At 33.9% G+C, this 23,952-nt stretch overlaps 1 long non-coding RNA gene across 3 annotated transcripts in view; it reads right to left on the bottom strand.

Moving 5' to 3' along the window:
- LOC306662029 overlaps nt 1-23,952 on the bottom strand; it is a 68,357-nt gene that overhangs the window by 23,459 nt on the left and 20,946 nt on the right. Inside the window, exon 4 of one of the 3 annotated variants that reach the window (XR_013764039.1) lies at nt 16,591-17,481. The exons of the other annotated variants lie outside the window; for them this stretch is intronic. This is a non-coding gene — a long non-coding RNA (uncharacterized lncRNA). Of the gene's footprint in view, nt 1-16,590; nt 17,482-23,952 lie in introns of those variants that run through there. 3 annotated transcript variants of the gene reach the window in all.

The raw sequence follows: 23,952 nt of genomic DNA, 5'->3' as shown, positions 1-23,952 counted from the left end.
TGATGTTAGCTGTAGGTTGGTATAAACACATTTTATCACGCTGAGAGAGACTTTCTCTTTCCAATTTGCTGAGAAATTTTATCAAGAACGAAACTACATTTTGTCAAATGCTTTCCTACATTTGTTGAGATCATCATGTCCTTCCTTCTTTAGATTTTTAATATGATGGGTTATATTTATTTGTTTTTTTTCTTTTTTGAGAAGGGAATCGGCTAAATTCCTCAAACTTGCGATCTTCCTGCCTCAGCCTCCCAAGTAGGGATTACACATGTACATGCCCATGCCCATGCCCAGCTATATTGATTGATTTCTGAGCAGTGAATCAGCCTTGATAAAAAGCTTTTATCTGAGCAGGCGAGTAGGTTACCTTGTAGAGCGCTTGCCGAGCATGTGAATGGGCCTGGGTTCGAATCCCTGGCACCTCTGAAGAAGGCAGAAAGTGAAAAAGCATTTATCTGCCTTGAAAGGATAAACTCCACTTGGTCATGAGTAATATTATTTTAATACACTGAGAACTGAATTGAATAGTAGTTATTGAGGATTTTTATTTTTACTAAAGTGACAGAAATTTAGTTTGTTAAATAAACAACAAATGTAGTTTCTGAACTGTCCATAATTTAGGTATCTACATAATCCTTATCATGTAAAAAGAGTTGGGAATGACTTCCTCCTCTTCATCCCTTGTTACTAGAAGAAATACTGTAGAATTCCTGCTATTTATTTCTAAATGTATGGTAGAATTCATCTATGAAATAATATGTGCATGGTGATATATTTCTAGAAGATTTTAACTACAAATTCAGTTCTGTAATAGTGATTAGACTATTCAAATCATATATTTTATCTTGAGTGAGGTTTAACCATTTGTAGTTTTTGAGGAATTTGTCTACTTTAACTTGCCAAATTTGTGTCTATAGTTTGTAATGTTACTTTATAATATTATCTTTAGTATTGTAGTAAGATACATATTAAGACTTATTTTAATAACATTGCAATAATGTTTGCTTTTTTCATTCTTGATAATAACTTGTTTTTCCCTTTTTTTGTTAATACTGCTGGAGAATCAACATTTAGAAACTGATTTTTTGTTTTCCTGTTTTGATTTTACAGATTAAAATTATTTATATGATCTATCCTTATTATATTCTTTCGTGTTTGCTATTTCCCCAAAATTTGTTAGATTTTTAATTTGAAATAGTTACCATAGTATGAGCATTCAATACTATATGTGTTCTCTAATACCACTCTAGTTATATTGCAAAATTTTGATACAGTTTATTTCCATTTTAATTAAGTTATATTCCAATCTTCTTGGAGATTTATTCTTTTATTTAAAGACTTTTCAGAACCATGTTGTTGAATTTCCAAGTGACTGGAAATTTTTCTGTTATCTTTCTGTTATTTATTCTCATTTAATCCCAATATGCTCAAAGGATATATTTTGTATTACTTTCATCTTTTAGTTGTGTTAAGATTTATTTTATGATCAAACATAGATACTAGCAAGTTGAATTTTCCATGTGTGCTTGCAAAGAATGTTAAATTTAACACTTTAGAGTGTTCTATAAATTTCAATAGATCCAGTTAGTTGATGACATTGTTTAGTTCTTCTATAAACTTACTGATTTTTCTTTTGAGTAGTTTTGTTACAGAGAGGGGTTTTGAGATATTGAACTCTAATTGTGTCTTTGTCTGTTTATCCTATCAGCCCTGTCAATATGTTTCATGTATTTTGAAACTTTATTGTTAGGTTTATGTATGTTTAACATTGGTAGTCTTTTTAGTGAGCAGATTTTTCATTCAATATATAGTGTGATCTTGCCTCTCTCTTTCCCTGGTAAATGTCTTGCTCTGAAGCATATTTTGATATTACCATTCTAGTATTCCTTTGATTGGCATTTACTTGGTATATCCTTTTCTATAATTTTATTTTTAATATATTGTATATTCTTAAGAATACTTAACATGAGCCAGGTGGAGTGATGCATACCTGTAATCCTAGCAATTGAGGAAGCTGAGAAAGAAGGATTACAAGTTCAAGGCTGGCCTCGGCAACTAAGCAAGACTCTACCTCATTTTAAAAAAACAAAATTAATGACAATAAAAAGAGTCTGGGATGTAGCTTAATGGTAATGTGCCCCTAGGTTCAATATCCAGTACCACCATCAATAACAAGAACAAATACAGGTGAGTTCGACTGTTTTTGAATTTTACATATGGAATACATTGCTGTTGATTAAAGTTATTATGTGGTTTAGTAGATCTCCAGAGATTGTTCATCTTGCTTAACTGAAACATTACACCCCTTCATTTAAAAAATCCCCAATTTCCCCATCCCTAGTCCCCGATTCCATGATCCAACATTGCACTGTTTAATTCCATGAAGTTGACTATATTAGATAACCTCATATAAATGGGATGTTGCATATATAAATAAGCCATAACTGGCTTAGTTCACTTTGCATAGTATCCTCAAGTTTCATCCATAATATCACATTTTTTTCAGAAGTTTCTTTTTTGTTAAAGCATAATATTGTTTCAGATTATATACACACCATATATCCTTAATCCATTTGTGTGTCAATGGACATTTAGATTGCTCCCATATCATACTTTTGTAAACAGTGGTGAAATAAGATAGGAGTGTTAGTATATCTTCCATATCCCAGTTTCAGTTATTTCGAATAAATACTTAAAAGTGGGATAAGTGGGATTTCAGGATCATATATAGGTCTATTTTTTAGTTTTTTAACAAATTTCCATAGTGACTGTACCATTTTTAATTCTAAATTGTTCAAGAGATTGGATTTCTCCATATTCACAAGAACACTTCTCGTTTTGTTCATTTGTTGTTTATGAGAGTATTTTGCCAGCATGAAGTGATATCCCATTGACATTTTCATCCACATTTTCCTGATATACCATTGATTATTTGTATGTATTCTTCAGTGAAATATCTCCTCAATCATTAATGTGTTTTTAGAAATCGAGTTGTTTTGGTTTTTGTCTTTTTTGTTCCAACTTATTTTATTATTGAGTTGTAGGAGATTCTTATTTTTTTAGTGATTAAACCCTTTGCAAACATAGGATTTGCAGATTTTTTTTATCTGTAGGCTGCCTATTCAATCTCTTTATGATTTTCTTGACTTTGCAGCAGTTTTGAGTTTGATATAGTCTCATATTAATTTTTGCTCTTATTGACTGAGCTGTTAGAATGATAAACAGTAAATCATTGTAAAGCTAATATCAAGGAGCTTTTTCTTCTAGGTTGTCTTCAAAGAATTTAAAGTTTCAGATTTCATCTTTCTTTTAGGCCTCAATCTATTGTGCATTGAGTTTTGTAGATGGTTTAAGATAATGGTCCTATTTCTTTCTTTTGCATATGAGTTTTCAGTTTCCCCAACCACTTTTTGGAAAGAATAGCCCTTTGTCATTGTATATTCTTGGCATACTTTTCAAAGATCATTTAACTATGTGTTCATGGATTTATTTGTGGGTTTCTAGTCCCTTCCATTAGTGTATACACCATTTTGATTTTAACATACTTTTACTAAAACTGAGTTTCTTGAAGAAAATCTACATTAAGGGTATGTTTAGCCCAATATTACAATCTCTGTCTTTTAATAGGTGTGTTTAGACCATTTACACTTATTGTTACTGATATATTTGAATTACATTTTTTATTTTATTTTTTTCTATTTGTTTCTTCTGATTTTATTTAATCTTTCCCTTTTTCTACTTTCTGCTTTTGGGAGGGGTTAATTTGAATATTATAGAATTTCATTTTTAATTAATCACTTTGGTTTTCATAACATCTCCTTCAATTATTGTTTTAGCAATTGCTTAAGGAGTTCAAAATATATAGTCTGTTCAAAGACTACACTGCCTTACCATTTGAATTTGACTGTAAAAATCTTACTACCATACCCAACTCTGTTCTTTCCCATTAATACTGTATTTTCACTATATATTATAACATTAAATGTTAATGTTACAATGTGTTAGTAAGCTTTCTGTTGCACTAAAATACCTGAGATAATAAACTTATAAAAAGGAAGGTTTATTTTGGCTCAACATTTTTAGAGTTTCAGACCATAGTATAATGACATTGTTGAGTTAAGCCCATAAATTTGGCGTATGCTGGATTCTGATCACCTTTTTCTGTCCAAAGTACTTCTTGTTTTTTTTTTTTTTGTTTTTTTTTTTTTTTTGTTTGTTTGTTTTTTCATAACCCTCCAGTAGCTGAGTTATACATTCTGTATAAGTTTTATAGTTTTATTCTGTGGCAGATAAAGGAAAGTATCTGTTTAACTCCATATTTCCTGGAATTAAAACACCCTGATGAGAGTGTAAAACTTTGGTTTAAAGAAGTTTCAAAGATTCAAATTCCATACTAATAACAAAATGTTTATTTTGCTGATAAAACCCTTTCCACATGGCATCTAATGATGATGTTTGCATTTAATCATTGTTCTTATATTCCGGCTATAAGTGACCTTTATTTAGTTTGCTTTTGGAACAAGACCTGTGTGTAAACTTTATAATCATAAAGTTTCACCCTCTATATGTGCTGCTTGGAAACTTTTGAGCTAAGCCTATCTATAATAGACACCAAAAAAGTCTAGAGTGGGGTTGAAAATCATGTCCTTATCACCCAGGCATGGATGGTTTATTGGTGATGAAATTTTGGACATAGTTGAGATCAATACTCAATTGCCAGTGGCATGGAGGTAGCATTTTCATAAGAATTTCCAACCTACTAATCTGAAATTGGTACTATTTCTTTGAGGTGTTAGGAATAATATAAATTGATGTGTGAGTAGAGAGAAGTAAGAAATTCAATTTTCCTTCTTAGGAAACTGAGTGGAAAGATAAGTTGGACACAGATGTGTGAAATATCTTGAATGTCAAATCTGGACTTTGTTTGAAATTACCTATGAAGAACCTTTGAAGTTTTCATACATTAAGTATTTAAACATGATGACTGTTTGTAATAAAACAATAGGAAGTAGTCATTCTTAAGACTGAAGAATTAATGAAAAACTAAGCAACTTTATGATATATTCATAGAGTATTGATCCAAATATCATTTAGGTGTTCAAAAGAGCTAAAAAGAAATACCTTAGAATTATAATCATTTTCAGAAAGCAATTAGTTTTGTTACTTTTTGTTGGAGAGTACTTTTTTAATGTATTTATGGTGAATCTTGCTACTATGTAATCTCAAAACAAAAGAAACATAGCAAAGTAAAATATAGGAAGCTCATCAACTGGCTGCAGTAAACATTCAGGAGGATGGAGACATTTATAAAGATAAAGAAGTGTTTGTGTGTGGGATAAAAACACACAAACACAAATGTATATTAGTCATTGATTTGATCAAGTGAAAAATCATTGAAATGAAGAAACTGTTGACAATTTCAAGAGAAAATTCATAGTCACCTGAGTAAAAGTTCAAAGACAAATTCAGAATTAAAATGCAGGACAAACTATATACTTACTCAGAGGTCTAGAGAAAATCAGATAATAAGAAATTATACCTTAACAATTGTGCAAATAATCTGTTACTGGGTGAGAAAATATTTTTAAAAAGTCTAGAAACACTAAACAAATTATCTTATTGGTAAAAATAAAAATTAATTCTGTTGTTTATTGTCAAATGATCACCTATATTACACTATTTTCTTGAAATAGTCTCTTCTGCCTTTCAGATAAGTAAAGTAATTTAAGCTACATAGGCATGAAGGTCAATGTAATCATCAGTTTTAAAAGAGTCTAAGGAAAAGAACTTCTGAACAAATGTCAATATTCCATTCAAATACCCCTTGGCTTCTTTGACTTCCACTGCTATGATAGCGTTTTCTAAGTTTTTCATTCCAGAGCATCATGTATAGATATCTCAATTAGGCACACAGGCCTTCATATGGAAAAAAGAAACCTTTGAATTCTGCTCTGTTTGTTTTAAATATGCTTTGCATGAATTCAATTATCCCTTACTTCAGAAAATACTTCCTTTTGCTTTTCCAAGATTTTTTAAGTTGAAAATGATTGCTATGTTTTGTATGGAATTTGAGATTTTTTGCTAGAGTTTTTCAATGTTTGTGAGTTTCTTACCTACATTTTGGCTATTAAACTGTTTAAATATTTTGTCATTTACAAGTTAAATACATAACCATTACTATATAGTGTTGAAATTTGTTTATTTACATTTATTTGTTTACATTTAAAAATTATTTACTCATAATTTTTAAAGCATTCTCTATTTTATTTGATTTCCAATCTTGTGTGTTTGTGTTAATTTTTTGATTGCGTTAATAGTTTAATATTTTTACATTTCCTCCCTCAGGAAATAGTTCTCAGCTTGTTCACCCATATTTTTCTCTTTGTAATTTATCATTTTTTGAGTTTGTCTTTATGAATTACTCATTTTATTTTTACTTTGGTTAATATGTTCATATTTTCTTGTTATTTTAGTATGTTGAATTTCTTTTATTATTTTCTATATCAATGTTTACTTCAGAAATTGTAATAAGTGAGTTTATTTCATCATTTAATATTTATTGACATTGGTTTGCCTACTTCCTGCATCATCAAAATGGAAATTTATTGAATCTATTTCTGAGATATTTTCTGAATTCATGAACTTCTGTCTATTACAGATTCTAGTCACCTTCACCTCTCTCTCTGCTGGGCTATTATGCATAGTCTCTTAATTCTTTTCTCTGATTTTTGGTTGTTTGTTTGTTTCTTGGGTCCTCTCTATGAAAACCTGAACAACTGTTTGTGTTTAAAACAGAAATAGACCATGTCTTTTATTTGGTTTAAACTCTCAAAGGCTGATTATACATAAAATAAATGCCAAATTCTTTACCCTATTTTCAAGGCCCAGTATTAAATAGTTCCATGTAAGTTTCTATTTTCATCCTTTCTCACTCTTCTTTTGTACTCATTTCAAAGTCACACGTATTCATTCATTCATTTAACAAAATATCATTAAACATTTAGTGCATACATACATTTTTGTAGGTTCTTGTGTTCTATAAGTTTTAAAAAATAAATAGAGGGGGCGATCCAAGATGGCGGACTAGAGGGTGACTGCATCTTCAGTCGCTCCAGAACCCAGGATTCAAGAAGGGGAGGCATTGAGAAACTCGGACTAAAATAGAACCACAGGGTGAGTCTCCCCCACCTGGTGAAGCTTGGCCCAGGCGGCAGGCCCAGATTCAGGCGGCTTATTAGAGTAGGGCAGGGCAGCTAGAGTCTCCCCCAGGCAGCCCTGAGCACTCTGGTGGTGGGCGGTGGGCTCCTCCCACAGGGCCAGATACTCCAGCTTCTTGGAGCAGGCCCCCAGTGAGAGCCTTTCTGCACACAACCAGGCCCAAGGCCCTGAGTCAGCACATGGCAAGCTCCGGCCTGCCCACAGGTTGCTTCAGAGACCAGGACAGGGCACCCAGGGACTTCCCCAAGCAGCCCGGCTCCCTCTGGTGGGAAGTGCCTTTTTAGGCTAGCTTCTCAGAGCAGACCGCCTAGTGAGAGCCTTTCTACACAAAACCACCCACAAGTCCCCAAGCCAACGGAGACCTCCAACCCGCAAGCAGCCTCTGGGACCAGGGCAGGGCAGCCAGAGACCTCTCCAGGCGGCCCTGCCCCCCTCCGGCCTCAGGCTTTTTCCACGGGGCAATCCAAGATGGTGGACTAGATGGTGACTGCATCTCCAGTCGCTCCAGAAACCAGGATTCCAGAGGGGAGACATTGAGAGACATGGACTAAAATAGAACCATGGGGTGAGTCTCCCCACCTGGTGAAGCTTGTCCTGGGCAGCAGGCCCGGATTCGGGTGGCTTATTAGAGTAGGGCAGGGCAGCTAGAGTCTTCTCCAGGCAGCCCTGGGCACTATAGCGGTGGGCTCCTCCCACACCACCAGCTTCTTGGAGCAGGCCGCCCAGTGAGAGCCTTTCCACACAGAGCCAGCTCCAAGCCCTAGAACCAGTAGCAGGCTAGGGACACCTTTCTTTGGAAGTACTGCATTATCAAGTTACTCCAAGACTTCAGGCTACTGAAGGCTGGGAGGTGATACACTGGAAATCTACAGGGACATTATAAGCAAATAGAGGAAATCTGCAATATCACAGAGTCCCACTGACATCTGACCAATATGAGAAAACAAGGGAAGAAAATGTCCCAAACAAACCTAGATACTATATCAATAAAACTCAAAGACAGCACAGCAGAAGAAATGTCAGAAAGGAAGTTCAGAATGTACATAATTAAAACAATCAGGGAAGCAAAAGAGGAGATGAAAGAGCAAATGCAGGCATTAAATGATTGCACCAATCAACAGTTAAAGGAGTGAATACGGGAAGCAAGAGATCATTTCAATAAAGAGTTAGAGATATTGAAGAAAAACCAAACAGAAATCCTTGAAATGAAGGAAACAATAAACCAAGTTAAAAACTCCATAGAAAGCATAACCAATAGGATAGAACACCTGGAAGACAGAACCTCAGATATTGAAGACAAAATATTTAATCTTGAAAACAAGGTTGACCAAACAAAAAAGATGGAAAGAAATCATGAACAGAATCTACAAGAATTATGGGATATCATGAAAAGGCCAAATTTAAGAATTATTGGGATTGAGGAAGGCTTAGAGAAACAAACCAAAGGAATGAACAATCTATTCAATGAAATAATATCAGAAAATTTCCCAAATCTGAAGAATGAAATGGAAAACCAAGTACGAGAGGCTTATAGGACTCCAAATATACAAAATTACAACAGACCCACACCAAGGCACATTATAATGAAAATACCTAACATACAAAATAAAGACAGAATTTTAAAGGCCGCGAGAGAAAAGAATCAGATTACATTCAGGGGGAAACCAAAAAGAATATCAACAGATTTTTCAATTCAAACCCTAAAAGCTAGAAGGGCCTGGAACAACATTTACCAAGCCCTGAAAGAAAATGGATGCCAACCAAGAATCTTATACCCAGCAAAACTTACCTTCAGATTTTACAACGAAAAAAATCCTTCCATGATAAACAAAAGCGAAAGGAATTTACAAAAAGAAAGCTGGCATTACAGAACATTCTCAGCAAAATATTCCATGAGGAAGAGATGAAAAAGAATGATGTAAAACAGCAAACAGAGGAACTACCCTAAAGGAACAGCGAAATAAAGGAGAAACCAAATCATGTCAAAAAACAAAATGAGTCAAATGACTGGGAATACAAATCATATCACAATAATAAACCTGAATGTTAATGGCCTGAACTCATCAATCAAAAGACATAGACTGGCAGATTTGATTAAAAAGAAAAATCCAACAATATGTTGCCTGCAAGAGATTCATCTCATAGAAAAAGATACCCATAGACTAAAGGTGAAAGGATGGGAAAAAACATACCATGCACATTGACACAGCAAAAAGGCTGGAGTATCCATCCTCATTTCAGATAATGTGGACTTCAAGCTAAAACTAGTCAGAAGGCATAAAGAAGGACATTACATACTGCTTAAGGGAAGCATAAATCAGCAAGACATAACAATCATAAATATCTATGCCCCAAACATTGGCTCATCCATGTACGTCAAACAAATCCTTCTCAATTCCAGAAATCAAATAGACCACAACACAATAATACTAGGTGATTTTAACACACCTCTCTCACCGCTGGATAGATCATCCAAACAAAAATTGAATAAAGAAGCCATAGATCTAAATAACACAATCAACAATTTAGACTTAACCGACTTATATAAAATATACCATCCAACAAAGAACGAATACACTTTCTTCTCAGCAGCACATGGATCCTTCTCTAACATAGACCATGTCTTATGCCACAAAGCTACTGTTAGCAAATACAAGAAGATAGAGATACTACCTTGTATTCTATCAGATCATAATGGATTGAAATTAGAAATAAATGACAGAACAAAAAACAGACTTCTCCAATACCTGGAGATTAAATAATACACTAATATATGATGAATGGATAACAGAAGACATCAGGAGGGAAATAAAAAAATTCTTAGAAGTAAATGAGAACAAAGACACATCATATCAAAATCTCTGGGACACTATGAAAGCAGTACTTAGAGGAAGATTTATTTCATGGGGCGCATTCAACAAAAGAAGTAGAAATCAACAAATAAATGACTTAACACTACAGCTCAAAGCCCTAGAAAAAGAAGCCAGACCAACACCAAAAGTAGTAGACGACAGGAAATAGTTAAAATCAGAGCCGAAATCAACGAAAATGAAGCAAAAGAAACCATCGGAAAAATTAACAAAATAAATAGTTGGTTCTTTGAAAAAATAAACAAAATTGATAAACTCTTAGCCACACTAACAAAGTGAAAGAGGGAGAAAACTCAAATTACTAAAATTTGGAATGAACAACAGACACGAGTGAAATACAAAACATAATTAGAAGCTATTTTGAAAATCTATACTCCAATAAAACGGAAAACCTCAAAGACATAAACAAGTTTCTAGAGACATATGGATTACCTAAACTGTACAAGGAGGACATACACGACTAAAATAAATCAATTTCAAGCAATGAAATAGAAGAGGTCATCAAAAGCCTACCAACAAAGAAAACTCTGGGACCAGATGGGTTCTCAGCTGATTCTACAAAACCTTTAAAGAAGAGCTCATTCCAATACTTCTCAAAGTATTCCATAAAATAGAAGAGGAGGGAACCCTCCCAAACTCATTCTATGAAGCCAATATCACCCTGATACCTAAACCAGACAGAGACACATCAAGGAAAGAAAATTTCAGACCAATATCCTTAATGAACATCGATGCAAAAATTCTAAACAAAATTTTAGCAAATTGCATACAAAAATATATTAAAAAGATAGTGCACCACGATCAAGTGGGTTTTATCCCAGGGATGCAAGGTTGGTTTAACATCCGGAAATCAATAAATGTCATTCACCATATCAACTGACTAAAAGTTAAGAATCACATGATTATTTCAATAGATGCAGAAAAAGCATTCGATAAAATACAGCATCCCTTCATGCTCAAAACACTAGAGAAAATTGGGGTAGGGGGAACATTCCTTAACATTGTGAAGGCCATCTACTCTAAGCCCATGGCCAATATCATTCTAAATGGTGAAAAATTGAAAGCATTCCCCCTAAAATCTGGAACAAGGCAGGGATGCCCTCTTTCACCACTTTTATTCAATATCGTTCTTGAGACTCTGGCCAGAGCAATTAGACAAACCAAAGAAACTAAAGGGAAATGAATTGGGAAAGAAGAACTCAAACTATCCCTGTTCACTGATGACATGATTATATATTTAGAGGAACCTGGAAATTCCACCAGAAAACTCTTACAACTTATAAGTGAATTTAGTAAAGTAGCAGGTTACAAGATCAATGCTCATAAATCCAATGCATTTTTATACATAAGTGATGAATCCTCAGAAAGAGAAATTAGGAAAACTACCCCATTCACAATAGCCTCGAAAAAAATAAAATACTTGGGAATAAATCTCACAAAGAGGTGAAAGACCTCTACAATGAGAACTACAGAACACTAAAGAAAGAAATTAAAGAAAACCTTGGAAGATGGAAAGATCTCCCATGTTCTTGGATAGGCAGAATTAATATTGTCAAAATGGCCATACTACCAAAAGTGCTATACAGATTCAATGCAATTCCAATTAAAATCCCAATGATGTACCTTACAGAAATAGAGGAAGCAATTATGAAATTCATCTGGAAGAATAAGAAACCCAGAATAGCTAAAGCAATCCTCAGTAGAAAGAGCATAGCAGGGGGTATTGCAATACCAGATCTTCATCTCTACTACAAAGCAATAGTAACAAAAACGGCAGAAAGGTAGATCAATGGCACAGAATAGAGGACATGGACACAAACCCAAATAAATACAATTTTCTCATACTAGACAAAGGGGCCAAAAATATGCAATGGAGAAAAGATAGCCTCTTCAACAAATAGTGCTGGGAAAACTGGAAATCCATATGCAACAGAATGAAACTAAATCCCTCTCTCACCCTGCACAAAACTCAACTCAAAATGGATCAAGGACCTCAGAATCAGACCAGAGACCCTGCATCTTATAGAAGAAAAAGTAGGTCCAAACTTTCAACTTGCTGGCTTAGGATCAGACTTCCTTAACAGAACTCCCATAGCACAAGAAATAAAAGCTAGAATCAACCACTGGGATAGATTCAAACTAAAAAGCTTTCTCTCAGCAAAGGAAACTATCAGTAATGTGAAGAGAGAGCCTATAGAGTGGGAGAAAATCTTTGCCACTCATACTTCAGATAGAGCGCTAATCTCCAGAATCTATAAAGAACTCCAAAAACTCTACACCAAGAATACAAATAATCCATTAACAAATGGGCTAAGGAAATGAACAGGCACTTCACAGAAGAAGATGTATAAGCAATCAACAGATATATGAAAAAATGTTCAGCATCTCTAGTAATAAGAGAAATGCAAATCAAAACTACACTAAGATTTCATCTCACCCCAATTAGAATGGCGATTATCAAGAACACATGCAACAATAGGTGTTGGCGAGGATGTGGGGAGAAAGGTACACTCATACATTGCTGGTGGGGTTGTAAATTAGTGCAGCCACTCTGGAAAGCAGTATGGAGATTCCTCAGAAAGCTTGGAATGGAACCACCATTTGATCGAGCTATCCCACTCCTTGGCCTATACCCAAAGGACTTAAAATCAGCATACTACAGAGATACAGCCACATCAATGTTCATAGCTGCTCAATTCACAATAGCCAGATTGTGGAACCAACCTAGATGCCCTTCAGTTGATGAATGGATAAAGAAACTGTGGCATATATATACAATGGAATATTACTCCGCCATGAAAATGATCAAATTATGGCATTTGCAGGCAAATGGATGAAATTGGAGAATATCATGCTAAGTGAGATAAGCCAATCTCAAAAAACTAAAGGATGAATGAGCTCGCTGATAAGCGGATAAAGACATATAATGGGGGGTATGAGGGGTTAGCGTTAGGGGTAGGGTTAGGTTTAAGGTTAGGGATAAGGAGGGTGGTAAGAATGGAGGAAGGAAGGACTGTATAGAGGGAAAAGAGGGGTGGGAGGGGTGGGGGGAAGGGAAAAAATAACAGAATGAATCAATCAACATTGCCCTATGTAAATTTATGATTTTTAATAGAAAAAATAAATAAATAGATTTATCTGTTCCTGTATAATTTACTTTCTGGCAGCAAGGGATTATCAAATGAATGAGTAAACTTCATCATATGTTAGAAGACAGTAGTTTCTATGAAAAGAAGAAAACGGGCAGCAGGGAAAGAATAATCTGCATGAAGTTTGACAGAGTTTTTATTTTAATACCATGCTCTGTCAGGCAAAAATCTTTCTTCCATTCAGTCTTTTCCTAGGACACTCTATCTCCGTATCTTTTGATGACTGGTTCCTTTACATTTTTGAGATCCCTGTTCAAATACCAATTTTAATTTTTCATCTTTGATCTCCCAGTCTAAGCTAGCTGTTACATGTTACACGGGTTTTATTAATCACCAAACTCCATTATTGATTTGTTTGAAGACCAGCAGAATTGCAAATTTCATTCCTAATTGTGAACCACTCTGATATAAATATTCAGATCTTTAAAAAATTATTGAAATATATATATATAATATTAAAGGATATGTATTAGATGTGCACTATTCTGGACTTTCTAATGCTGAATGTTAGTATATTGACATGCAGAACTAAAATGACAGGTCTCTGCCCTGCATCTTGTTCTTGTCTGTGATCTAATCAGAGAGCATATTGCTGGATTTTTGTTTGTTTTTTTTTTTTTTTTTTCTTGTCTGGCCTCTTAAAAAAGAGTTGGAAGGAAGTTAGTTGCGACCTACTCCGCCTCTGTGATAGTTTTATATAGACTTGGCTAAGCTGTCATGCCCAAATTTTGGTTAAATACTGGTATAGATCTCCCTGTGAAGCTTTTTTTAGATGTGATTAATATGTAAATCAGTAGACATTGAATAAAGCAGATTTTCATTCATGATGTGCATGAGCCTTATCCAGTGAGCTCATTACTTAAAAGACTGACATCCTCAAGAAAGACAGAATTCTGCCTTTGGCCTGCCTTCAAACTACAGAACACAACATACAGCACTTGACTGGGTATCGAGCCTATTGTCCTACTTCTAAAGACTTTAGACTTGACAGCCACCACAATTGTGTGAGCCAATTATTTAAGTCTCCATTTTATCTACAGACACACCCACATCCTGTGTGTGATTAAAAAATCTGTTGCTTAACACATTTGCTGGTTCATGTTCTTCACATTTTTGAGGTTTATTTACAAATCATATGACATACAAATATATATTTGTACATACACACTGTCTGAAATGTTACGCGAAATGTGAAATAAAATATATTTGTATTAATGTATATGTATAAATATATAGTGTTCATAATATGCCTGTGGGTATGTATATACTAAAGATTGTGTATATGTACATGTATAATTATATATATTGCAATTTGATAGTTCTTCCTAGATATAAAGGATTCTGGACTGATTATTTGATTTTAATTTTCTTTTTCTATAAATCCTTTGTTAATATTGAATTTAAGGTTACAGTAGACTTATTTTTAATCCATCTCCACTTTCCTATTCTCCATTTTTATTTGTTGCTGCCATTGTATTTGATCTCTTCTGTCATTTTTACTGCATATAATTAAAGATGTTTTAAAATTTGCTTACAATATATTTTATAAGTGTAATAAATCTAAATTTATATGCAAATTTTAATAAAATTGGCATTTGTTATGTTAATTATTCCTTACCAAGAACATAGTATGATTTTCAAATTTTTATCTCCTGTTTATCTCATTCAGAAAAAGATTTTGGTTTTTTAATATTGTTCTTGCACCTTTATTATTACATTTATGTCTGAATAATTCAGTTACTTTTAGGTCGGAGTAATTAACAAACTTTAGTGGATACAGTTTTTTACATTTCCATTTTTTATTATGTATTGCTAATATTGAAAAAGGTATTGGCTTTGAATTGTTTCTGCTATGCAGCAAGCTTGACAAATCCCACTATTAATTAAATTCAGATCCGTGTAAAACTAGAGATTTGGTTTTTGTGATGAATCATTACATATTTGGAAAGAATTTTTTTGTATTCTTATATTTGTACTTCTTTTTCTCTTTTATTTTAATATATTTGCTGGAACCTCCAAAATAATGTCACATAATGGTACTAGACATTAAACTTAACTTCTACTAGATTTTAAAACATACGGCTTTAAAATTATTATCATCAAAATAAAATTTGCTTTGTTTTCATTTATATGATTTTTGTCACATTGGATTTATCTCTGCTTTCTGAGTTTTATTAGAAATGGATGCTAAATTAGATCTCATTTCTTTTTTTTTTTAGATCTCATTTCTTTTGAGCTTAATCATTTTGTTTCCGAAGTAGTCACATTTGTTTGATTGTTTAGATTTCTAATTTCATAATTAAATGAAAATTCTTATTTTTTTCTATGTTATAACATCACTGTTAAGTATGAACTGTTATTTAATGGTGAAATGTAACTAAGATAAATACTTTGAAATGATAACTTTAAAAAAGTAGGAGTTTAGTCTTTTTTCCCTATTCTATGATAATTGAGGCCAATTATCTAGTAGTTCTTTATTTAGATTTGCTTACTTACAGTTTGATGATCTCCCTTAGTTTTACAATTCTTTATTATGATATTAGTGCCCTTGATGTTCTCTTACAATTTTTAAAAATTCTCATCTGTGGTCATTATTTATTCAGTCTCTCTTTTGAAAAATCATCCTGCTTTTGTAAATCTAAAGAAAGATTACTTTTTTGTTTTTCCTTTTAATTTCTGTTTTATTGATTCCACTTTAAAAAAATTTAATTCCATCCTGCTTTCTTTTGACTAACATTTTTATTCTTTTAATAATTTCTTAAAACAAAAATGTTTATTTTAAGCTTTTCTTCCCTTAAAAATGAAGGCACTAAAAACTTTTACTATTTATTTTAGAAAGCCAGTGATCACTTCTTCCCATCCTTCTTCTATTCATTGTTACTCTTTCAACTCAATTTCAAAAACTGTAAAGACCCTATTAAAAGCCCCATTATTTTGGATTCAGAATAGAAAGTTTTACCAGTCAAGAAGAAGGTCTTATAGTTTGGCATGTATCATGATTTTCAAGTGATATTTTTGAACCACTGTGCATGAATTGTTGTGTCTGTATCAATAATAAAAATAAGGACACATATATTTTATCATAAAGTAAATTTGTGCTTGAATAATGACTAAAATACAAAAATTCAAATTTAAAAAACACATTTGTTATCCGGAGTATGGCAAGATATTTTGACACAAGACTGGGGTTTTGATGTTTTTTTTTTTTTTTTTTTTTTTTTTTTTTTTTATAAAACTGTAAATATTTTACTAAACTGAAAATCTCTATTGTTATTTTTTATATATATTATTTATATTAAAATGATCATAAATAAAGTCAAAAGAAAAAAAGAAAAATATTGAAATGCTAATAACTAGCCAGGATTATCATTGATACTCTATCAAATATAAACACCTTAAGATGAATTAATGAGAAAAGATAATCCAATGGAAACCAGGCTAAGGATATGAATTCAGCAAGGAGACTACTCATAAGGCTCTTAAATATTCTAAAAATTGAGTCTGTCTTTGATGAATGTGGTAGGTATACAGAGGCTCAAACTTATTATCTCTGAGGTAGTTCTGAAGGGCCATTTATGCTTCAAAGATTCTGAGAAGACAACTGGTAATTCATTGAAGAAAAAAAAATATATATATATATATTGCAATGAAGCTTCTGCATTTGATCTTTTACTTTTTTTTTTTTAACCTGTTCCTTTTTTCCTTCCTTTAAACATGCTGCTCCTTGTAGCACTTTTCGATAAATGGATTCATAAGAGGGCTTTCATCCACATTTGGGGACCCCAAACTCAGATAAAAGACAATAGGGTTGCATTTCATAGTTGTTTCAATTGACTATTAAATATTAGTGGGTAATAATTCTTGGCACACAGGGAAGATATTAAACAGAGTAGGGGGATACTACTAAGTTATATACAATGAACAACTTAACGCTTCGATGTCATAGCCACAGCCCAGCTGTGCATTGGCAGTGGGGTAGGTTGCAGAAAGGCCAAGCAAGTGCCTGGAGAGAGCATGATTTATATGATTTATTGGGGGAAGGCTTTCAAGAGATCAGTGACTGCTCCAAGAAGAGTTTAGTGGTGACAGTCAGCAGGTAGCACCTCTTTTCTGCAAGATACTTTACCAAGCAGTGTTTCTTCTCCCTCTTGGTATTTTGTCTCATGGTACCTGGCAGGGGAAGTGATCCACAATGTCTTCAGTTCCACATCCACCCCGACTCAGAGAAGGTTTTATATGTTAGACTGCAGAAGCAGTGACATCATCATCATCATCAGCTTGTATGACCACATCCCTAGGAGCTACTACACTTCTATAGTTGCAAGAAAGTAGCTTCCTCCTTTCCCTCCTTCCCAGTGTGCACAAAAGAAAGCCAGTGTCCTAAATCATATGTATCTGGACTTTCCAGCCCAGCCTAACTGTCATTATTCCCTTATCTTGGCTAGGTTTTTGGAAAAAGGGGGTATTCAGGAACGTAGTGTTTTATTGTCCCAATTTAAGGAAAATACAGAAGAATATGTGTAGGAGAGTTTTGGTGAAAAAAAGAAGAACAGAATAAAGCAGTTATTGGTTTTCTAAAATTACTGTATCAGAGATAGATAAATTTTGAAGATGTAGTCAGGGAAAAGGTTGACAGATGTGTAGTAAATGGGGGAAAGCACAGGAGAAAGAAGAACAAAGAACTGCCATACTCATAGATTTTTTTCAGTGTTCCATATATGCAAGGAAGTCTTAAGAGGAGAATAAAGTAATAGGTCAGAGACTAAAATATTATAATAAAATGTGACTTGAAGATCAAAACATAACAACAAGGAGAGGTGGTTGGTATAGTTAAATGATAGTAACCTAAGAGGAGCAGAGTTATGCGTCCAAAGACCATTGCATATGCTACAGATATGTTCACAAGTTTGTCTCAAGTTTTTTGCTTTAAATCTAAGGAATATAAACATTCACTTAAAGAAACCTCTGTAGTAGGTCCCCATCATGCCAACAAGGTGAGGAAAACTTGATGTTTAGGCAGAGAGCTCCCTCCCTTCACACTCTGAATTGTCCGTCGTTCTTAGCATGCAATAAAAGAGCAAGAGGAGAATAAAGCCTCAACTCAGCACACTCAGATTGCCTAAGAAGCCTGGTGAGGAAAGAAAGTGCTTCTGCTCGTGGGTTTCAACAGTGATAGCGTGAGCAGAGAACATGCTTCTGCCTCATATGATTGCAGTAATTTTACTGCTAAGTGCTGGAGGAGATAATACTCATTTGATTGGTTTTTTATAATTTTCTTAATTATGGTTTGAATGGTAGTGACAAGTCATAAGTTTGGTCAGGGGACAGAATCTCAAAGCATTAAGTAAGTACTATTATAGAGACTGGGGAGTAGGCAATCTTTTATTTTGGATTGTGAGGATGGTACTAAGGAAGCTGGATCTAACTGACCATAAGATTGAAAAAATAATTAGCTCCCTGTGTATAAGAGCTCTCTTTGTCTATAGATGCTAAGGACAGTATGAGTGCATATTTGATTTGTTTCGTGGCCCAGATCTGAGATGGCATGAGTTTGACTTTGAAATAAATTTGAATTTGGATAGCAGAAAAGGGAAAACAAATGTCAAATACTAAGCACAATAGTGACCACATCCACTTATAGTGCAAGTTTTCTGACATTATTTAAAACATCCCCTTATACTCAGAATATCCCAGTGTTTATAACTAATCACCAGTACCCCTATAGCTACCTACATCTGGTAAGTTTCTTTTCCCATAAATAAGGCAAAAATTGAAGTATGTTAGACCATTTTTTTCTTTAAAAAATTTTTGGTACCAGAGATTGAACCCAGGGGTGATTAACCACTGAGCCATATTCCCAGTCTCTAAGTTGCAGAGGCTGACTGAACTCGTGATCCTCCTGTCTCAGCCTCCTGAGCCTCTGGCATTACAGGTGTACCCAACAGCACCCAGCTAGAGCATTTTCTTATAAGTAATTATAATTTTATTAAATACTATGCAGACCATAACTTTAATTGGTCTTTTCTAATTGGACAACACATTTTTTACTCTAAAAATATTAATATCCAAAGCTCCATGTACATGAACTGACCTATTGAAATATTTTGCAATTTGGGGTATTTTTTTCTTGAATTATTTATTCCAAACAGTGAGGAGATACATAGATAGATAGATAGATATAATATATGTATATATATATACCACATATATACATATATATATGGCATGAGATGTTAAAGATGTTAAATCTGTGAACTTTATAGTGAGACTTACATTTTAATGACAATTGTACAACTTACTAATTTTATGACATTTACCGAATTACCTCCTGCATCTTACCTGCTGACTTTGCCCTGTTAATTAACTCTTCCTCAAATTACCTGCTTTAAGCATGCCACCTATTTCTTGACTTTTTACCTATGTGAGTAGCATGATTTTTTTAAATCTGCAAAATTTAATACTTGTCACTTTTACTGCTAGAAAGATATGCACTATTATTTTTCTATCCATTACACCTGTGAGTTATATTTAGGAAAAGCATATTGTAGAAACCATGAATTTACATATTTTCATGCATTAACATTGCATGTAATGATTCTTGAGTCCAATGATGCACTGCTATTTGGAATATGTGTGTGTGTGTATATATATATATATGTATATATATCTCCTTGGTGGCCTTCATCAGATATTCAAAAGTATGTTTGCTCCTTCCTGATTATACTATACATGTTGTATAGATTATTCACCTTAAGGGTGAACTGAGAGCATTAGAAAAACCCATTTTGAAATTTCACTGAATTATTAAATGAGAGTTGAATTATTGTGGAAGCTGAACATGACTAAATTATTAACTAATAGCTAGAAAATGAATGGCTACTTTATTGGCTCAGCTATCGACTGTGAGATCAAGTGATGTTTTTAATGTAAAGACTAATTTAAAAGAAAAGGGCTATTTCATGATAACATTCAAGATCTAATGTTACTGTAGCTCTTTTTTTCTCCCTCCATCTGTGCCCACTCCTTTGGCTATTACACTATTCTAATGCTTTAAATTCTGTAACTAAGCTCTTATGGACTCCAGATCAATGTATACAATAGCCCAATCGATACTTCCACCTAATTTATAGGTGAGCACTCTCAACTTAAAATATAACAGTTAAACTCATATTGCCACCAAAACATGTTCTTTGTAAAACCACTAAATGACAACTACAGTTTTCTATGAAGCATTCTATCTTCCTTTATTTTCAAAATTCTTAAAGAATAAAACTAATTCTCACTTTTCTGATTGCAACCTTTCCATGGACAAGTCTCTCCTTCCTGAATTTTCACACTTTTTCTCTTTACTGTTCCTTCTGTAGCCAGTTAAGCCTTCTGTCTACTTAGCACAGAAATGAGGAGGATTGTGTTAGCACTTAAGATCATGCTACTTTTTTGCCCAAAACACTCCAATGGCTTCACACCTCACTCTGAGCAGATGATGAATTTGAAGGTCCTCCATGATCTGTTTTCTGGTTAGCTTTCTGACTGACCTCGGCTCTTATGATCTGTTTCCTTGCTCTCTTTAGCAAGCATGTCTGTCTTGATGCTCCATGGCAGAAACTTTACCCATCTTCTCACTAAAACCAGGATTTCTCTTTCTCTGTAATCCTCATGACTTGTTACTTTACCTCTTCAGAATTTCATTCACTTCACTTCAATGCAGGTTATAATGAACACTCTTTCAACAAAATTCAAACACTCCCCATTATTGTGCTTCTTCCTATTTTACATTTAATTCTGTATCACTTTATCACACCATCTTTCATACCATATACCTTACTAATGATATATTTTTAAAAAATCTGTTTCTTTCTCTCTGTAAACTACTCTCAGATTATCAGATCCACAGGGCAGGGATTATTGTATTATCGCTACCATATCTCCAATTTCTGGAAGGGTGCTTTGCACACATCAGAAACTCAATGCACATTTGTTGAATGAATAAATAAATGTAGAACATCAGCTACAAAGTCCTAATCACAGTAGCCTAAGCATTTCATAATTACTTTAAACATTTTTTTCCTGCTTCCCAGTCTACTTTCTATAGTCTCATTCCTTATCCCAATGTGCATATACCTCTTGAAGCTTTTGGTAACAATCATTTTATCCTTAAGCTAATATGGTGATCACAACTGCAAGATCACTGATGTTATAATCTTCACCACTAATTAACAGTAGAATACTGAACCCACCTATTGAGAGAAGTTAGTTCTGCCACTAATTCTCATGATAATTTATTCACATCAGGTTTCTGTGTTCACAAGTAACGGCATTTCATTAGTCTATAAGGATAAGGATTTGCCTGTCCTTGATGGTTTTGACCACCTCATAGATGTAGTCAGATAACTTGGAACAGACAGGCAAAATTCATGTAGAAAATGGGTTTTCCTGCTCTACAGTCACAAGTGAAATTGCAAAATCACACTAAGTTGTATTGGGTTTCATAGGTTAAGAAAATTATTCAAGGTTTATAGTCTTATGAATTACATTACACATTTTTTTCTACAAGTCAACATCCTTTAGAGATTCCTATAGAAAATATAGGAATTAATAGGTAAATATGGCAATTATGAGTTGCTGGTATGTTGACTTATTTACCGAATTAACTTATCAACATTAGTTTGTTGGATTTCATTAGCTTTAGCGATATCTTTCTGAGATTAAGTTGCTCTATATCTTTAAAGATTTGTCTTAAAAGTGCATACCAAGTAACTTAAAATACATGTAAATTTAGGAGGGAGTTCGTGATGAGAACATACCACCTGGCCACAATAAACAGCACCGGATCAAATTCAATGAATATTCATATTTTCTCCATAGCATAAATACCAGGATAATTTACACATAAAATAACTCGGAAAATACCTCTGTTGTTGACTAAAGGTACAGTAAGTTGGCAATCTAATAAAACTCTGGATTGGCCTTGTAAAGGCACATGTAAGGCACCATCTTGAGGATGGCATCTGGTTTCCTTCAATATGTGTACATGCTTTAAAAAACAATTTTATTGGCCTTGTGTATCTTATAGCCAGCTTCCATATCTGCAGACAGCAAATGTTAGAGGTAGACATGACCACTCTCTCATTCTTCCCATGTTCCATTTACAGAATGTGTGCTTCCCAGTCCTCTATATCTTCAAAATCTTTGTAATTAAGTGTATTTGTTCTTGGAGGAAATGGGATACTTCTGTAACAATACAAAGCAATCTAAATCTATAGCTGCTATTTGGGATTCTCTTGACAGAAGACTAGTGTGGAAAGAAAGGTGGTAGGTACACTAGCAGGGGTAATTGATCTTTATTATCATTCGGGGATAAAATTTTTTCTAGTGACTGGTGTAGGGATGAGTTTGTGTGAATCTAGTAAATGTACTGGAAGGAAGCTCAGTGGTTTTGCTACGAAAGCGCAATTGAAGGGGCCAAAGCAAGACAGAACACGGTAATGAGAGGTTAATCTCCTCAGTTATGAACTGGCTTACATTTCAAGTGACAAAATTATAGTATGGAAATCAATTGCAGTAATATGGCTCTGTAACTTTTCCCAGTAATACTCCTGCTTTTCACATTATTTGGAGATAGTGATTAACCATCACCTCAAAGAATCAGTAATAGTTAACATTGAATGGATTTAATATGTGCAATGAGTAGAGTTTAATTGTGAAAAAAGGACACCATGGCAGATAAATTCAAACAAATATTTTTCCAGTGTGTTTAGACCCCCATGGTTTCTTACTCTAAATACCTTTGACAAATTGCCTGAGGGCTTTCTATGGATACCTGAATGTATTCTGCATATGTTTGCAGAGAAGTAAAAGATATAAATGAATTCACAATTAAATAGTCCACTTCCCTTGCAGTGTGGGTGGGACAGCTCAGGGATGTTGTCAGTATTTGCCCACATGTTCCCATGGCAATTGGGTCCATTTGGCCTCAGTAGCAACCTGCTTTTTTTTAATTTTAATTTTTTTTTGGGTGTGCGGTGCTGGAGACTGAACTCAGGGTCTTGTGCATGTGGGGGAAGCACTCTACCAACTGAGCTAAAACCCTAACCCTGCAACCTGCTCTTTAATACATCCTGTAATCATGTCCTTCCTTCTTCCTATCACTTCTCTCTTCCTCTATTGGTGCTTTCTGGGATCACTTTCCTCATAAATTATTTGCACTCATCTGCTATTGGTGAAATCTCATCTAAGACTTATGGTATGTCAGATAAGTAGTAACATATAAACTGTAGTATTGAATAAGAAGTGTTGTGGGCAATGTGGAGTATCGCCATTTCAAATCATTTTCTTTGGGAGCAAAGATTTGAAGAAAAGTGAGAGAATCCAACAATGCCTGCTGGAAGAATATACATAAATAGTTGATAAAGAAAAATTTCAAAACTGGAACATTTCTGGCATTATTTTGAAATAACAGGGTGATGATTGGCTCAGGATTATGTAGGAGAAGATAAGAACACTGAGATGAAATCAAGAGAGGTGAAACCATGGTAGAGTTGGGGAGAGTATAGTGGATCTCGTAAGTCATCGTAAGATCCTTGCCTTTTATTCTGAAAGGACAGAGACATCATAGTATGGTTTTGAACAACTCAATCCATATTAAATGTTTCAACTGTTATTAAATTCTGGCTACTTATTCTCTGAAAGTAGGAGATAGATCCTGACACAGAGAG

The sequence above is a fragment of the Sciurus vulgaris genome (assembly GCF_902686455.1).
Source record: "Sciurus vulgaris genome assembly, chromosome: 5".
NCBI classification, from domain to species: Eukaryota; Metazoa; Chordata; class Mammalia; order Rodentia; family Sciuridae; genus Sciurus; species Sciurus vulgaris.
The sequence above is the reverse complement of the archived record's forward strand: the minus strand, read 5'-3'. Positions and strand labels throughout refer to the sequence as shown.